This window comes from Lepidochelys olivacea, assembly GCF_965140295.1.
Source record: "Lepidochelys olivacea isolate rLepOli2 genome assembly, chromosome: 4".
Taxonomy (NCBI): Eukaryota; Metazoa; Chordata; order Testudines; family Cheloniidae; genus Lepidochelys; species Lepidochelys olivacea.
Genome location: NC_140414.1, coordinates 9,981,685 through 10,000,465, shown reverse-complemented (window position 1 = coordinate 10,000,465; position 18,781 = coordinate 9,981,685).

Below are 18,781 nucleotides of genomic sequence, written 5' to 3'. Positions count from 1 at the left end.
GGGAGGATGGGAAGGACTGACACCAACCAGAGCCTTTGTGGAGACAGTGGGATGATGATCTCTGGTAAGCTTATTAGCATCTGTGCAGGTTCTTTTAATGTTTTCTCTAGAGTGCTTTTATCTTAAGAATAAATGTGTTTGGTTACGAGAAGCTGTGTAGTAATTGAGAAGTATTCATAGTCTGAAGAGAAGAGACATGGGCCTACTTAGGCAGCCTGACTTGCTGGGGAATTCACAGAGTAGGCAGGGATATCTCCAGCCTGGGAAAACCCTGGTCAGAAGGGAGGTAGACACAGATCTCTGTCCATGACAGGCAATGGTTGGGCAGCCATCAGCCTAAGAGTGGGTGCCCTGGCTGGACCACACAGGGGGAATATAGGGGCAGTTGTCCTGAACTGTGATTATAAGCATTTAGAGTTCCTTTATGTTCAGCAAGATTGTCAACACTGTTCATCCAGTGCTCCAAGCGCTAGAATTTGATTTAACATCACCAAGCTCAATTAAAGGCAATTAATTCTCACTTTATTATATCAGTAACATATGTATATAAATGTAACAAGAAAATATACTGGACAGCCTTGGTGAACCTGGCTAGCCATTACTGTGTAAATGCATGTTAGTGTTGCTGTACCTCTCTGGGCTTCCCTAGTGACTCCTGCTTGGACTGCCTCTAAGTGTTCTAGAAAGCCTATTAGCCTTGATTAGTTTGGAACCACAGATAATTCATTACCCGCTAGGAAGTCAGAAAGTGCCTAAAAGCTTTTAATAGTGCTCATAAAAGGATTAATAAAATTAAGGAGGCCACTATGCAAACAGCAAATAAGTGACCAATGTGCTCTTTACAAAGGAGCTGTCTAAATTATATATTGACTGAGAATGCCAGCAACAACTGAAATTAGGAGCACGCTTCGTTTCCTGGTGCGTGTACATCTGAAGAGATCCCCACTGAAATTTCTCGGCTGTCATAAAATGACGCAGCCTTCAACAAACCAGCAACACTAGGAAACGTCGGAGGAAGAAAATAATTATTTAAAAGGTTATTTAAAGCTAATGTCTGCTCCATTGTGAGCACCCCCTAGCAGCTGAGTTGGTGGGGGCAGTGAGGTTTTTCAAATATGGAATTAACTCATATTTTAATTGCAGCAATGAGTTCCTACTTAAGCTATGCTATGCTCTTTGGGAGATACTATAAGGTATCTCCAATAGTTACTTTCCTTTAGGCTTCATGCATTTTCCTAGTAATGAGTTGCAATAAGTGCTGGCCCCATGTTTTGTGAACTGTGTGCAAGGACAGATACGTGGGAGACTCAGACAGGCTTTTAGAACCTGCCTGTCATCTTTCTGATGGAAATATGAAGAGAAGATCTGAGGTGCTCATCACTGTGGGGTGGAAGGAATAAGCAGCTAGCGCTGGGTGCCTATATTAACCTGTGTGAAGATAAGGAGGAACGCCATCAGGCTAGCAGGCCAGAGGTGACTGCTAGGAGAGGTTGCTGATAAAGCTGGTCCGATGTTCAATGATGCATGTAAAAAAGCTGCATGCATGTAAAAAATCATTTGAGGCACACAGCAGATGCAAGTGTTCTTGGTCCTACAAAATGTGCTGGCACCTTATCTATTAAGTATTTACATATACTGTGACAAAGTTCCTGTTCTACCTTGGTGGGTTTTGCGCTTATTGGCAGATTTGCTCGCCTTGGAGCTTCACGGCAGCCCTCAGCTTGGCTGTTTTTCTGAATTCACAGTCCAGGTTGACGACTCCTGTGTCTGACCAGGAGTTGGAAGGATTTGGGGGGAACCCAGGCCTGCCCTCTACTCCGGGTTCCAGCCCAGGGCCCTGTGGAATGCAGCTGTCTAGAGTGCTTCCTGGAACAGCTGCGTCACAGCTACAACTCCCTGGGCTACTTCCCCATGGCCTCCTCCCAACACCTTCTTTAGCCTCACCATAGGACCTTCCTCCTGGTGTCTGACAATGCTTGTACACCTCAGTCCTCCAACAGTCCATGTTCTCACTCTCAGCTCCTAGTGCCTCTTGTTCCCAGCTCCTCACACGCACACCACAAACTGAAGTGAGTTCCTTTTTAAAAACCCAGGTGCCCTGATTAGCCTGCCTTAATTGATTCTAGCAGCTTCTTGATAGGCTGATTAGAACACCTGGAGCCAGTCTTAATTGTCTCCAGAAGGTTCCTGATTGTTCTGGACCCTTCCCTGTTAAGGAGCCGGAATCGTTCTTCACTCGCTCCTGAGCTATTTGCTTTCCTTTCTTCCCTAAAGCCCCCCGGCCCGGATTTTTCACACTTTTCCTTTTGCTTAGTTCCCCCCCCCCCGCGTTCGGGCCGGACGCTTTGTTTTTTTGGTTTCGTTTTTTCCCGTTTTTTTGAGCTGCGTCAGTGTGCTGGCCGGTCGCCAGCCCCCCCCCCCCCCCCCCCCCCGATGCCTGCTTTTGGACTTTGCTCCTTGCTTACTTGAAACCCCCGGAGGAGGGGGGGAGGACTGCCGACCTGCTGTCCGGAGAGGGGAGTGGACCCCCCCAGACCCAGCTGTTTTGTTTTTTGTTTTTTGCCTGGACTTTTTCCGAGAGCCTTGGGACAGAGCCAACAGCTGTAGCAGACGCCAGAGGCCGGAGAACTCCCGGGCAGCTATGAATCATCGTGGAGAGAGGCCGTAAGACTGAGGGATTTCTTTTGAATTTCTACCCTCGGGGGGGGAGTTGACTGCACTTCAGCTGCGCCTGCGGCGGCACAGGGGTGTAGCAGGGAGCTACCCCCAGATCCATCGGTGCCCCCAACCCCCCCACCACTATTACGACTATCACGGCCCCCGCTGCTTCGTCCCTGCTGGCAATCTGCCATCTGCCTTCGGATCCAGCTGTTTGCTTTGGACTTTGCCTTTTGGACCGGGCATAACAACCAACCAAGCGAGACTCTTTGGACACTTGTGGAGGGTTGTCCTCCCCCCACCCCCCCACCCCCCGGATTGTTTACCCCATAGCCTACCCCTACTACCGGACCCCGATTCTTGCCCCCCCCCCCTCCCAGTGTTTCCCTGTCTCTCCCTGCTTACAATGGCAGAGAAGGAGGGACGCAAGGCCCCTCCACCGAAATTGGTTGCCCCTTCCCCATCTACCCTCCTGCCCACCCCTCAAGATTTCCCCACCGCCTCCATTGTTAGAACCCCTGCCACCGCCCCCGCTGGGGCATCGGCAGTGGGAGGCACCGGGGCGATTACTACTGCTGCTCTGGTTCCTGCCCCACTAGATTCTAGGAACCCCCCCCCAGTTAGACGGAAAAATCGAAGCGGGCCAAAAGGGAAGGGCCCCGCTAATGCCGCTGGACCCTCCGTGGCAGAGGCCGCCCCCACCACAGTGGCCTCGTCATCGATCGCGGCACCCCTCCCAGCTGTTCCCTCCACCAGCTCTGCGACCATCCCTCCCCCGGCCCCCAGGACGTATGCCCGGGTGGCGACAGGCCCCCCCTCACCTGCCGCCTCCTCATCTCGCCCTCCCACTGCCTCCGCTGCCATTGCTAGTAGTCGGGGCCCTCTTCCCGCCCTGACCAGGAAGCACGGTGTCCGTTGCCTCCTAGTACCCGCCTCGCCCCACGTGGAGGCATACGTGCAGGCGTTGGCGAAAGTGGTAGGACCCATGGCCATTGTGGCGGCCTCCAAGATGTATGGGAAGGTCGTTCTCTTTCTGGCCTCGGAGACTGCCGCCCAGGCGGCGGTGGAGAAGGGCCTAGTGGTGGGGGGGGTGTTTTCTCCCCCTAGAACCGCTAGAAGATCTGGGCGTTCGCTTCGTCCTCACCTCCGTTCCTCCCTTTTTACCTAATGTTGCCCTGTTACCTGCTCTTTCTGCCCTGGGGAAGCTTGTTTCTGTTATTAGCCCTCTCCCGTTAGGCTGCAAGGACCCCGCCCTCCGTCACGTCCTATCGTTCCGCCGGCAAGTGCAGATTTTACTGCCGGCGGGGGTGCGTGACGGAGAGGCGCTCGAGGGGTCCTTCCTAGTTCCCTACCAGGGAGCCCGCTATAGGGTCTTTTATTCCACCGGAGAGGCCCGGTGCTACCTCTGCCGCTCGGCAGGGCATGTCCGCAGGGACTGCCCTTTGGCCCGGGGGAGAGGGGCACCTGAGACCCCCGAGACCCGGCGGGATATCGGCCCTGTTGTTGCCGACACCCCTGGCCACCCGGCACCCGACACCACCCCCCCTCCCACCCGATCCACCGCTGCCCCCGTCCGGGCCCAAGAGGCACCCCTCCAACAACGCCCGGGCGACCACGGGAGTCCCACTCTTGCCGTAACCACCTCGGCAGAGCCTATGGAGGGGGGTGTGGCAAAGCTTTTACCGGGTGCAGGAGAGGGCTCGCCCCAAGGAGAACCCCCCGCCCCTAATGCTGCCTTACCGCTACCCCCCCAAACCCCTGAACCTCTGCCTCCGCGCCCCGCTCCGTCCCCTGCTACTCCACCCCCGGACGACGCCATGGAGGGCTGGACTGTAGTCCAGGGGAAGCGAGGCAAGCGGAGGGCTCGAGCTCCGCTGCATTCATCTGACGCGGAAGCCCCCCGGAAGACCAGGAAGGGAGGTACCGACCCTGAGCCTCCCGCCTCGGCCACGAGTGAGATCCATTCGCTGGTGTCGGGAGGTGAAGATAGACCAGCATTGGAGGGTGGAATCCCCCCTCCGCGGGGGACCCTCCCCTCCGAAGCCCCGGGGGAAGCCCCTTCTAACCAGATACCACCTGAACTCCCAACGAACCCCGATGTGACCGCCGAGGCGGGCCCTAGCGGAGAGGCCCCTGGGGTGGTGGGAGTCGGCCTCTCCTCTGTGTACGCAGAGATTGAAGCCCTGGATTTGACCCCGGTCACCCAGGGAGGGGATGATTTACTGCCGGCCGGCCTCGATTTGGGCAATCTCACCCCAGGCCCCCTCTCCCCATGCCCTTTCCCCCTGACTGCCTTTCCGGGTGAGCACCCCACGGAAAGTGGTTTACCGCCTGGGGCCATGGCTGCCACGACCACCCCGGAGCCAGTACCTAGCATTCCTCGGAGCCCCCTCCCTTGCCCCTTCACCCCCGACCCTGCTCGGGAGGCGCCTTCTTTTCGCTGTGCGCCTCCTGAAGCCCAGGGCCTTACCTCTGCCCCTGCCCCCACCCCTATTCCGGTTCAGTCTCCCTCCTCCTGCAAGGCTACCGCCGCCCCTGGGGTTATTTCTTTTCCGCCTTTTGCAGATTCCCCCCAGGGAGCAGTCTTTATGTTTTCTAGTTGCGACTCCCCAGGAGTTGCACCTTTCCCCCTGCCATCCCCGTCCGCCCCAAGGCACGAGATGGAGTTAGTAACCCCAGCCTGTCAGACACCCCGTCGGCGGTCCGCACCCTGCCTACCCGCCTTAGCGGACCACGAAGCTGCATCAAAAGCCCCACCAGGGACTGCTCTGGGAGTTGTAACCCTACCCCCCCATGAGCTGCAGCATGCATTACGGGAGTTCTTGAAACGATGCCGTGGTGCCCGCGATAGGGCACAGCTGGCTCTCCAGCAATGGGGGGACTTTGATCGACTCCTTCGGGCCGCGAGAGCCCTTATGAGGGAGGGTAGAGGGCAAGGGAAGGGTGGTGCCGCGGCCTACGAGCGGGCCCGCAGCTTCCGGAAAGAGTTACTTACTCACGGGATGGGACACGGGTTGCTACGCGACCCGCCGGGGGCCATGAGTACCCCCACCCCTGAGAACTCCCCACCCCCCCAGCCCTCCGCATGACACCTCTCATCATTGTAACCCTGAACACCAGGGGCTGTAGGATGGCTCTCCGCAGGTCCCAGGTGCTCTCCTACCTTCGGGAGGGGAGGTACTCTGTGGTTTTCCTGCAGGAGACCCACACGGACCCAACCGCCGAGGATAGGTGGCGGCTGGAATGGGGGGACGGGGTATACTTTAGCCACTGCACGGCTTGGCAAGCTGGAGTGGCGACCCTGTTCTCCCCCACCCTGCGGCCCGAGGTGCTCGGAGTCACTGAGGCCGTGCCGGGCCACTTGTTGCACCTCCGAGTTCGTTTGGAGGGGCTCGTGGTCAATTTTGTTAATATCTATGCCCCGCAAGTGAGCTCACAGCGGCCGCAATTTTACCAGCAGGTGTCCAAATTTCTCGACACCCTGGATTCACACGAGTGCCTGATCCTGGGAGGGGACTTTAACACCACCCTCGAGGAACGGGACCGCTCGGGGGCCGAGCCGAGCCCGGCCGCCGCGACCATTCTTCGAGACATAGTCGACTATCACTCCCTAGTGGACGTCTGGCGTGACCATCACCCAGATGATACTTCCACGTTTACCTTCGTTCGGGTGGAGGCCCGTCGGTCGCACCGCTCTCGGTTAGACCGTATTTATCTATCCCGTCTCCATCTTTCACAGGCCCACTCCTCCACCATTCGGCCGGCCCCTTTTTCCGACCATCATTTGGTTGCCGTCATGGTCTCCCTCCGTGCAGAGGGACCGGGGCCGGCTTACTGGCATTTTAACAACAGCCTGTTGGAGGACGAGAGCTTTGTGATGTCCTTCCGGGAGTTTTGGCTGGCCTGGCGGGAGCAGTGGCGTGCCTTTCCCTCGGTGCGGCGCTGGTGGGATTTAGGGAAGGTGCGCGCCAAGCTCTTCTGCCGCAACTACACTCGGGGCACCAGCCGACGGAGAAATGCGGCGATAGAGCAGTTGGAACGGGAGGTCTTAGAGCTAGAGAGGCGCCTGGCCGCCAGCCCCGGGGACCCGTCCCTCTGCGGAGCGTGCCGGGAGAAGCGGGAGGAACTTCGAGCCCTCGAGGACCACCGGGCCCGAGGTGCCTTTGTCCGGTCCCGCATCCGCCTCCTTCAGGAGATGGATCGCGGCTCCCGCTTCTTCTACGCCCTGGAGAAAACGAGGGGGGCCAAAAAACACGTCACCTGCCTTCTAGCGGAAGACGGCACCCCCCTCACGGATCCGGAGGAGATGTGTGGGAGGGCCCGTGACTTCTACGCAAACCTTTTCTCCCCGGATCCGACCGATCCTGGCGCTTGCGGGGTGCTTTGGGAGGAACTCCCCACGGTCAGCGTGGGCGACCGAGACCGGCTAGAGCTGCCTCTCACCCTGGCCGAGTTCTCGGACGCCCTCCGTCGCATGCCCACCAATAAATCTCCGGGCATGGACGGGCTGACCGTGGAGTTTTACCGCGCGTTCTGGGACATCCTTGGCCCAGACCTAGTCACTGTCTGGGCTGAGTCCTTGCAGAGCGGGGCCCTCCCTCTCTCGTGCAGACGAGCGGTGCTCGCCTTGCTGCCGAAGAAGGGGGACCTCCGCGATTTACGAAACTGGCGTCCCCTCTCACTCCTTAGCACGGATTACAAAATCGTAGCGAAAGCAATCTCGCTGCGGCTAGGGTCCGTGATGGCGGACGTGATTCACCCAGACCAGACCTATACTGTCCCGGGTCGCAGCATTTTTGACAACCTCTTTTTAGTCCGAGACCTTTTGGAACTCGGGCGGAGAGACGGTCTGTCGTTCGCCCTCCTGTCTCTCGATCAAGAGAAGGCGTTCGATAGGGTAGATCATGGGTACCTCCTGAGCACCCTGCGAGCGTTTGGATTCGGACCTCAGTTTGTGAGTTTTCTCCGGGTGCTGTACGCCTCCGCGGAGTGTCTGGTTAGGCTCAACTGGACCCTGACCGAACCGGTCAGCTTCGGGCGAGGGGTGCGGCAGGGGTGTCCCCTCTCAGGCCAGCTGTACGCTCTGGCGATCGAGCCTTTCCTCTGTCTCCTCCGCAGGAGGTTGACGGGGTTGGTGCTGCGGGAGCCGGAGCTGCGACTGGTCCTGTCGGCGTACGCCGATGACGTCCTCCTCGTGGTCCAGGACCCGGGCGACTTGGCGCGAGTGGAGGCATGCCAAGCCATCTTTTCGGCAGCCTCCTCCGCCCGAGTCAACTGGGTCAAGAGCTCTGGCTTGGCGGTGGGGGGCTGGCGGCAGGTAAGCCCCCTCCCACCCGCGCTTCAGACCATCCGGTGGAGTGCCGGCCCTCTGCTCTATCTCGGCGTTTACCTTTCTGCCACGCACCCTTCTCCGCCGGAGAACTGGCAAAATTTGGAAGGCGGCGTGATTGAGCGGATCAGGAAATGGACGAGGCTACTCCGATGTCTCTCCCTTCGGGGGAGAGCACTGGTGCTTAACCAACTAGTCCTGTCCACGCTCTGGTACCGGCTCAACACCCTAGCCCCGGCCCCGGGTTTCCTGTCCCACCTCCGGAGATTGATTCTGGAGTTCTTTTGGTCAGGATTGCACTGGGCCCCTGTTGGAGTTCTCCACTTGCCCCTGAAGGAAGGAGGGCAGGGCCTGAAGTGTCTGTACACTCAGGTCCGCGTTTTCCGCCTCCAGGCCCTGCAGAGGCTCCTTTATAGTGCAGGTAGTTCGACGTGGAGCATATTGGCGCATGCCTTTTTACGCCGCTTCCATGGGCTCCGATATGACCGACAGCTCTTTTACCTTTGTCCGAGAGGTTTTCCGCGAGACCTCTCTGGGCTACCGGATTTCTACCAGGACCTCCTCCGGGCCTGGAAACTGTTCTCAACGACCAGGTCCGTGGCGGCCATCGTGGGGGCAGATCTCCTCACGGAGCCCCTGCTACACAACCCCCAACTTTGTGTGCAGGCGGCGGAGTCCCGCACGGTGCGCCAGAGGTTGGTCCTGGCGGGAGTTACGAGGGTCGGGGACCTCCTGGACTACGACCGGGGGGACTGGCTGGATCCCCTGACGCTCGCTCGACGCATGGGGTTCTCCAGCCTTCGCACCCCCCGGCGCGTGCTTCAGGAGGTGGAGGCCGCTTTGACCCCCGCCGCTCGGGCTTATGTTAGCCGAGCCTTGTGCGAGGGCGCGCCCCGCCCATCCCTTACCCCAGGCCCGCCGGACCTTTCCATCGGGCCCCTACCCTGCCGATCCCAACACACCCCTCATCCTTTCACTGCGAGCCGGCTGCATGAACTGCAACCGGTCGGTTTTCAAGTTGCATCACGGAAATATTTATATACACTCACGCTCCATACCCTTCATGCCCGCACCCTGGTGTCCCGCCCCGATACAAAGTGGCGAGATCTCTTACCACCTTTGGAGGGCGAGCAACCTCGGTGGGCCAGCCTGTACTCCACCTTGGTCCCGAGGCCCGTCGGGGACATCAGTTGGCGGCTCCTTCACGGGGCTGTGAGCACGGGCGTGTTTTTGACACGTTTTACCTCCCTTCCGGAGACTTGCCCTTTTTGCAATGTGAGGGAAACCCTGGCGCACGTCTATTTAGAGTGTGCCAGATTGCAGCCTCTTTTTCGGCTCCTCACAAATATTCTTTTGTGCTTTTGGCTTCATTTCTCCCCCCACCTCTTTATCTATACACTCCCCATCCGTGGCCCCACCAAGTCGCGGGATCTCCTGGTTAGCCTCCTCCTAGCCTTGGCTAAAACAGCCATTTATAAGACCAGAGAGCGGAGGTTGGCTCATGAGGCGTCCTGCGATTGCGAGGCCGTTTTCCGGCTCTCAGTACATTCACGTATCCGGGCGGAGTTCCTCTGGGCAGCGTCCACCGACTCCCTTGACACCTTCGAGGAGCGGTGGGCGCTGTCCGGGGTTCTCTGCTCGGTGACCCCGTCCGGTTCTCTCCGTCTGACCCTCTGATTGAGGGAAAGAGCGAGAGCCGCCAGTCACAGCCGTTAGTTGCTGTGAATACCATCATTATTGTTTTCTAGGAGGGGTCCTATAATACATGGGTGTACCCCCCCTCCCTCCCAACCACCCACCCCGCAGCCGTGCCCATTTTGTTGGGCACTCTCAGGAGAGGGAGGGTCGGTGACCCTGGGCGCGGCACTAGGTAACTCGAGAGGGTGGAAGACCACGAGTGTCGAGGAAGCCCCCCCGCTCTAGGCCACCAGGTAACTCAGGAGGGTGGAAGACCACGAGTGCCGAGGAAGCCCCCCCGCTCTGGGCCCGGGCTAACCTGAACACCTCTCCCTCCTGAAAGCTGTTGTGTTATACCTCTTGATTGCGTTGTTTTGTTACTAAGTTTTTCTTTCTCCTTTTGTATTCTCTGTAATTGTTACAAATAAATTTCCTTTCTGTTTTAAAAAACAAAAAAACAAAAAAAAAAAAACCTTCCCTGTTACCTTACCCAGGGAAAAGGGACCTACTTAGCCTGGGGCTGATATATTTGCCTTCTGTTACTCTCCTATAGCCATCTGGCCCGACCCTGTTATAGCACTTGCATTTCTCTCTTTGTAGTTAATAAACATGTTTTACTGTTTTATCTAAAAAAAAAAAAAAAAAAACCTTCCCTGTTACCTTACCCAGGGAAAAGGGGCCTACTTAGCCTGGGGCTAATATATCTGCTTTCTATTACTCTCCTGTAGTCATCTGGCCTGACCCTATCACAGTAGATAGGTTATGGTCCCTTTGTGCCTTAATGAATTACAGCATCTGGCCCATGATCCTGTATTCCTTACTCGGACATAATTAACAGTGATGTTAATGGGAGCTTTGCCTGTGTGCATATTGTACAATCAGGTCCCTAAAATGCTGCTATAAAATAAATTACTCCATGCTAAAAAAAAAAAAAAAAAAAAAACCTTCCCTGTTACCTTACCCAGGGAAAAGGGGCCTACTTAGCCTGGGGCTAATATATCTGCCTTCTATTACTCTCCTATAGCCACCTGGCCTGACCCTGTCACAATACGCAGACATCTCTCTCTTATAGAACACATGCACAAGAGCCCCCAGAGTGTAGGGTCCCAGGCTTCTACATACTTGTCTTATGCCTAGGTGTGACCCTAGAGAAAGGGCTGATAGAGCCGTGTTATATGTGGTGAAGACTGGGATTGGACACCTCAAAAGAGGGTCAGGATACTTCAAAGGAGAAAAATGCAGGATGCTCCTGGTATTCAGGACTGATGTACAGTATGCTCATGTGGCACCACCATGTTTTATCTCCACCACTACATTCACTTTCTCCTCACTGTTTGACTAGAACAGAGAGCTCTGCTGGATACTAGTGTGATACTCTGGCCTCCACCTCCCACCCCTGCATTCAGCCACACTTCTTAATACATGCCCACGTCCACTCCCTGTGTACCACTGACATGTGGGGGAAGTGAGAGCAAGAGAGAGATCATGTCATAACATTGTCTGAAAGTACTGGACATACATATTACTGACTGAATCACAATAGAAAATAAGCCTATGCATCGCTAGAACAAATATGGGCCATTTGCCTGTTGTCACAGGCTAATTCCATAGCAAACATGCACAGATTATCATTTTTTTCTCCTTTTGAGAGATTTAAAATACTTCTGAAATAGACATGCAGGGATTTCTGCATGAGCAGAAATTCATAGTGCCTGCCCTTGATTACTTCAAAAAGTCAAGCTGGGGAAGTTCTGGCCTGAACTCTGCATCTCAAATCCCATCTCTGTCAAAAAAATTAGATTTGCTCAAATAAACACTGCTTGGTACCATGTTCAAGCCCTGCGTATTTCAGCAGGTTGTAATGATCTTCAGGCTTCTATAGTATATCCTTTTCAATGCAAGGTGTTCACTCCCGCTTGTAGGCATTGATTCATGTCCCTTTAGCCCGTCCACTAAGCTCAAGAGCATGCTGGTTGCTGACCACACATACATAAGACCTGGTCCAATGGAAATATTAAATGGGATTTGGATCTGGCCCTACATGAGCAGCACAAGAGCGACGGCACCCTAGAGAGTAGGGAACATAGTAGAGAGTCCTTAGAAGAAATATTCATGTGCAGCCAAGCATACTCCAAGAGGAGGGAACAAAGTGGGAACCAGCCACACATGTCATTGATCCATGCCAGCAGTGTGAAAAGGATGTTCGTGCTGCATGGTTAAGTATTGGAAAGTGGTTCCATGCATGACTTTAACTCTTCCCCTTGCAAGCATCTATGCCCATAGAAAGAAAAGGAGTACTAGTGGCCCCTTAGAGACTAACAAATTTATTTGAGCATAAGCTTTTGTGAGCTACAGCTCACTTCGTGGGATACATTCACTGGAAAATACAGTGAGGAGATGTATGTACACACAGAACATGAAAAAAAATGGGTGTTACCATACACACTGTAAGGAGAGTGATCACTTAAGATGAGATATTACCAGCAGGAGAGCCGGGGGGGGGGGGGAGGAGAAGAAGGGGAGAAAACCTTTTGTAGTGATAATCAAGGTGGGCCATTTCCAGCAGTTAACAGGAACGTCTGAGGAACCAGGGGGGTGGGGCACGGAGGGGAATAAACATGGGGAAATAGTTTTACTTTCTGTAATGACACATTCACTCCCAGTCTTTATTCAAAAATAAGTTAATTGTATCCAGTTTGCAAATTAATTCCAATTCAGCAGTCTCTCATTGGAGTCTGTTTTTGAAGTTTTTTGTTGAAGAATTGCCATATTTAGGTCTGTAATCGAGTGAGCAGAGAGATTGAAGTGTTCTCCAACTGGTTTTTGAATGTTATAATTCTTGACATCTGATTTGTGTCCATTTAGTCTTTTGCATAGAGACTGTCCAGTTTGACCAGTGTACATGGCAGAGGGGCATTGCTGGCACATGATGGCCTATATCACATTGGTAGATGTGCAGGTGAACGAGCCTCTGATAGTGTGGCTGGTGTGATTAGGCCCTATGATGGTGTCCCCTGAATAGATATGTGGGCACAGTTGGCAACGGGCTTTGTTGCAAGGATAGGTTCCTGGGTTAATGGTTCTGTTGTGTGGTGTGTGTGTTGTTGGTGAGTATTTGCTTCAGGTTGGGGGGTCTGTCTGTAAGCAAGGACTGACCTGTCTCCCAAGATTTGGGAGAGTGATGGGTCGTCCTTCAGGATAGGTTGTAGATCCTTGATGATGCGTTGAAGAGGTTTTAGTTGGGGGCTGAAGGTGATGGCTAGTGGCGTTCTATTATTATCTTTGTTGGGACTGTCCTGTAGTAGGTGACTTCTGGGAACTCTTCTGGCTCTGTCAGTTTGTTTCTTCACTTCCGCAGGTGGGTATTGTAGTTGTAAGAATGCTTGATAGAGATCTTGTAGGCGTTTGTCTCTGGCTGAGGGGTTGGAGCAAATGTGATTGTATCGTAGAGCTTGACTGTAGACGATGGATGGTGTGGTCTGGGTGAAAGCTGGAGGCATATAGGTAGGAATAGTGGTCAGTAGGTTTCCAGTATAGGGTGGTGTTTATGTGACCATGTCTAGGAAGTGGATCTCTTGTGTGGACTGGTCCAGGCTGAGGTTGATGGTGGGATGCCCATAGATTTTAATCACACAATCATTAGCTATAGTTCAAATAACACAACACAATGTCAGACAGTCCTTGAAAGTCTCTTTTATCAGCTATGAAGTAAATGAGGCAAAAGTGTAAAATATATTGGACCTCTGGCTGCAGCTGCCTAACTTCATTTGTCATCTCCTCCTTTGAGATCATTGGTGGAGTCTAAAGCAGAGAAAGGAAGGATGTTATTAAATAAGACTATGCAGGGTTTCATGGTGGCTCAGCCCACATATTGCCAAGATGACCTTTCTGGAGCCATCTTCGCTTTGGCCACTTGTGACTAACACTGTGTGAAAGTGGCTACAAACATTCTGTTTGTGCAATCTTTGCACATGCTCCTGCAACTTAAAAGGTGAATCAAAATTAGTGTAGGGCTTAACATCATGAGAATGAAGTAGAATGTCCTTCTTGGCAGTATTTTAGCTGTGAAATTAAGTGTGCAAGGCCTATGTGCTATACTCATAGGCTGGGCTTGCGTGATGTGTTAAAACGTGACACAAATATTGCTCATTTATGTCACTATAAAGTTTATAGTGTTACAATCAGTATTAACATTTACAGTATCTAAGCTTGGCATTACTAATTGTATCACTATAAACATATTTTATAGTCTTATAAACCATACAAATAATGCTGTCAGGCATCAGTATTAATGGTGCAAATAAACCCAAACACATTTATCTTTTATGAGGCTAATATGCACAAGTTAGGGGTGATTTCGCTATTGTAATCTGTGATTTTTATCAGTGTAAAAAGAAATTTACCCTCTAGAGTTCTTGTGCACGTTTCACTTGATGAAACAATTATCACATTTGCTTTTCATAACTATCTGGCTATCACACCTAAAATGGGGACATGCAACAATCACGTCTGTAAGGGCAGGTCATGCCTAGGGATCTGCATGAAGAAGGAGATCTTTCATAGAGTAGCTTCTCTCACATCATACCTTCGCCTTGTCCTGGATCCTGCAGTGAGCTCCCTGGAGGAGTCAGATGATGTGGTTTGGGAGTGGATCTGCTCAAAAGTGAGTACAAGTCTTAGTTGAGACTGCATCAGATTTCTGTGCCCCCCCTCCATACTCTAGAACCCCCCTGTGGTCCAGGAGATGGAGGAAGGCAGGAGGCTGTGTAGCTGGGGTGCAAGCCTGTCCATGGATGCCACCATCACATCCCAAGATCTATTGGGATGACTTCCAGAGCTTCATGACTGAACCAAGTGTTCTATGTGCAGGCAGACCTCAGCACTATGATCGAAGGATGCGCAGGAAAGTCTTGTCCCCTACAGGGTGTAACATCCTCTGGCTCTCCCCCCATCGATTCACCATCCAGTATGAGGTTTTTCAAGACTGGGTAAATCTGCCCTGTGTTTTCTCTTAAAAAAGAAGAAAAAAAACTACACACCACTTTGGGAAACCAGGCCCAAAGCTCCTCAATGTGCTCTGCATTGCATGTCAGTGTGTGTTCCTGTCATAAATATAAAGGGAAGGGTAACCACCTTTGAATCCCTCCTGGCCAGAGGAAAAACCCTTTCACCTGTAAAGGGTTAAAATGCTAAGGTAACCTCACTGGCACCTGACCAAAATGACCAATGAGGAGACAAGATACGTTCAAAGTTGGAGGGGGGTGGAAAACAAAGGGTCCTCTGTCTGTGTGATGCTTTCCCTGTTTTATTCTGTAAGGAAACACAGAACAGGATGACAGTCCAGCCGCCTCCTCTCAGCTGGCTTGCCCCATGCTCCCAGCTTCAGTCAGTGCCGAAAGCCCCCGGTGGGAGAGTGGAGGGGACCTGCTGGCAGGAACCAGGAATTCTCCCAATGTGCAGCAGTTTGCAGTCCATAGCTTATAGTTCCCACTGCTGCTGCTGAAGCACACTGGACCTTGGGCTACAATGAGTTTTCCCTTGTAGGTTTTAAATTGTGCCTTAATTTCTAGTGCTAGTGATGTTGCAGCAGATGGCCCAAGCTCTACCACGAGTAATACCTGTGCAGCAGCAAGGGACTCAGTGGGATGATGATTGAGGTCAGAGGTTGGAAGACTCCAGATGATTAGTCTTTGGTTCAAGCAGTGTTCAGCCCAGGGATGCTTGGCATGTGGCATTTCAGCTACCCATGGGAGTGTTTCACCAGGCACATGGATGCTGGTTAGGAGTTGAGATTAAGTGGGGCTCAGTTTGGCAGGGCTGACCTGCACTGAAATGGATATGGTAGGTACTTTGGCCCAGAGGAAATGAGCCTTGTTCCAGGTGACCCTTCAGTGGGCCTGACTATTATAAAAAGCCAGTCTGCTGTGAACCAGCTGAGCGGCAAACAGCAGAGAGGCTAACAGAGGGAGTTTGCCTGGGAGTTAGCCTCAGTGGGTTCTCCCCAGGTGTTCATCTTGCAGGCTTCTCTGGGTAATTAATACAACACCTGAGGAAGCTTGTAGAAGGAAGGTAATATGGATGATGAGCGTTCAGCTGCGGTTACCTGAACAGGATGTGCCATGTTTGTCTTTCTTCCACAGGACAGAAGTGACTTTGTCTGTACAAAGTGCAAGCTGGTCTCCATATTGGAAGTATCGGCCCTACATTGCCTAAGAGAAACTGAAGATTTCCTGGACAGACATCAGGATATGCTTCTACGGACACAACATTCTGAAGATTCAGAGCAGGTTGCACAGTGGGGACAGAAGGACGGTGAAGAAATTTGGCAGCATGTGACCTCCAGAAGAAGAAAGGGGAGCATCCATGTACCAGCAATACAGGTAAGCAACCATTGTCAAGTTCTCTCCACAAGTACTAATGAGGAGAGTGGACTAGATGATACATCTGAGAGAAGGGAACAGAAGGAGACTCCACTGATTGGAAGGATGAGATGCACTGTCTGAGGGAGGGGGGTTCCACGACCACTGCTCCCAAGAGAAGGAGGCAGGTGGTGGTGGTCAGGGACTCTCTCCTCAGGGGGACTGAGTCATCTATCTGCTGCCCCAGCTGGGAAAATTGAGAAGTCTGCTGCTTGCCAGGAGCTAGGATTCAGGATGTGATGGAGAGACTGCAAGACTCATCAAGCCCTTGGATCGCTACCCCTTCCTGCTTCTCCACGTGGGCACCAATGATACTGCCAAGAATGACCTTGATCAGATCACTGCAAACTACGTGGCTCTGGGAAGAAGGATAAAGGAGTTTGAGGTGCAAGTGGTGGTCTCGTCCATCCTCCCCGTGGAAGGAAAAGGCCTGGGTAGAGACTGTCGAATAGCGGAAGTCAGCGAATGGCTACGCAGGTGGTGTCTGAGAGAAGGCTTTGGATTCTTTGACCATGGGATGGTGTTCCAAGAAGGAGGAGTGCTAGGCACAGAAGGGCTCCACCTAACAAAGAGAGGGAAGAACATCTTTGCAAGCAAGCTGGCTAACCTAGTGAGGAGGGCTTTAAACTAGGTTCACTGGGGGAAGGAGACCAAAGCCCTGAGGTAAGTGGGGTACTGGGAGGAAGCACGAGCAGGAGAGCATGAGAGGGGAGGGCTCCTGCCTCATACTGAGAAAGAGGGACAATCAGCAAGTTATCTTAAGTGCCTATACACAAATGAAGGAGCTGGGAAACAATCAGGAAGAACTGAAAGTCCTGGCACAGTCTTGGAGTCTGCTATAGACCATGGGGATGAGGTGGATGAGGCTTTCTTCCGGCAACTAATGGAAGTTACTAGGTCGCAGGCCCTGGTTCTCATGGGAGACTTCAATCACCCGATATCTGCTGGGAGAGCAATACAGTGGTGCACAGACAATCCAGGAAGTTTTTGGAAAGGGTAGGGGACAGTTTGGTCGAGTTCAGGATCCTGACACAAGGAAGAAAGGAGAGCAGCAGAATACGGACCCTGGACTTCAGAAAAGCAGACTGACTCTCTCAGGGAACTGATGGGCACGATCCCCTGGGAGACTAACATGAGGGGGAAAGGAGTCCAGGAGAGCTGGCTGTATTTTAAAGAATCCTTATTGAGGTTGCAGGAACAAACCATCCCAATGTGTGGAAAGAATAGTAAATATGGCAGGCGACCAGCTTGGCTTAATAGTGAAATCCTTGCTGATCTTAAACACAAAAAAGAAGCTTACAAGAAGTGGAAGATTGGAGAAATGAACAGGGAGGAATATAAAAATATTGCTCAGGCATGCAGGAGTGAAACCAAAGAGAAAGGCCAAATCACACCTGGAGTTGCAACTAGCAAGAGATGTTAAGAGTAACAAGAAGGGTTTCTTCAGGTATGTTAGCAACAAGAAGTCAGTCAAGGAAAGTGTGGGCCCCTTACTAAATGAGGGAGGCAACCTAGTGACAGGATGTGGAAAAAGCTAATGTACTCAATGCTTTTTTTGCCTCTGTCTTCACGAACAAGGTCAGCTCCCAGACTACTGCACTGGGCAGCACAGCATGGGGCTGTGACCAGCCCTCTGTGGAGAAAGAAGTGGTTCGGGACTATTTAGAAAAGCTGGACGAACACAAGTCCATGGGGCCGGATGTGCTGCATCTGAGAGTGCTAAAGGAGTTGGTGGATGTGATTGCAGAGCCATTGGCCATTATCTTTGAAAACTGATGGCGATTGGGGGAGGTCCCAGAGGACTGGAAAAAGGCTAATGTAGCGCCCATCTTTAGAAAGGGGAAGGAGGAGGATCCTGGGAACTACAGGCCAGTCAGCCTCACCTCAGTCCCTGGAAAAATCATGGAGCAGGTCCTCAAGGAATCAATTCTGAAGCACTTCAAGGAGAGGAAAGTGATCAGGAACAGTCAGCATGGATTCACCAAGGGCAAGTCATGCCTGACTAATCTAGAGGTGAAGTTTTTAAGGTCAGGCTTGAGAAAGCCCTTACTGGGGTGATTTAGTTGGGGATGGGTCCTGCTTTGAGCAGGGGGTTGGACTAGATGACCTCCTGAGGTCCCTTCCAACCCTGATATTCTATGATTTTAAACCTACACAAAGAACAGAGGCCAAGGCCTGTAATCTGGCTATCAAGCAGCAGACTCCTATGTCAGAGACAATGTTTGTGAAGTGGTTTAGGATCCACGATATCAGATAGCAAGTCCTCCAGACATTTAACTAGCACTTACAAACAACCAAAGGCAGGCCTGCCCTCAACAAACCTTCCCCTGGTCTTATACTGAGCCTGGCATGGGCTGGGGGTGTAGTCACTCCAGTCAAGTATGATGACTAGGGCTACAATTTGGTCATGGAGATCATGGAATCTGTAACTTTCCAGAACCTCTGAGACTTCTGGCTGGAGCAGCTATCAGCCCCAGAGCTTCTGGAGCAGTGGCTGCCAGAAAACCTGATCGACAGCCAGCCTGGGGCCGTGGGAACAGCTGACTGGCAGTCAGCCCTGGGGCTGTGGAAAACAGATGATCAGCGGCCAGCCACATGGCCATGGGAATAGCTGATTGGTGGCCAGCCCCAGGAACAGCTGACTAGCAGTCAGCTCCGGGGCCAAAGGAACAGCTGATCGGCGACCAGGCCACTGGAG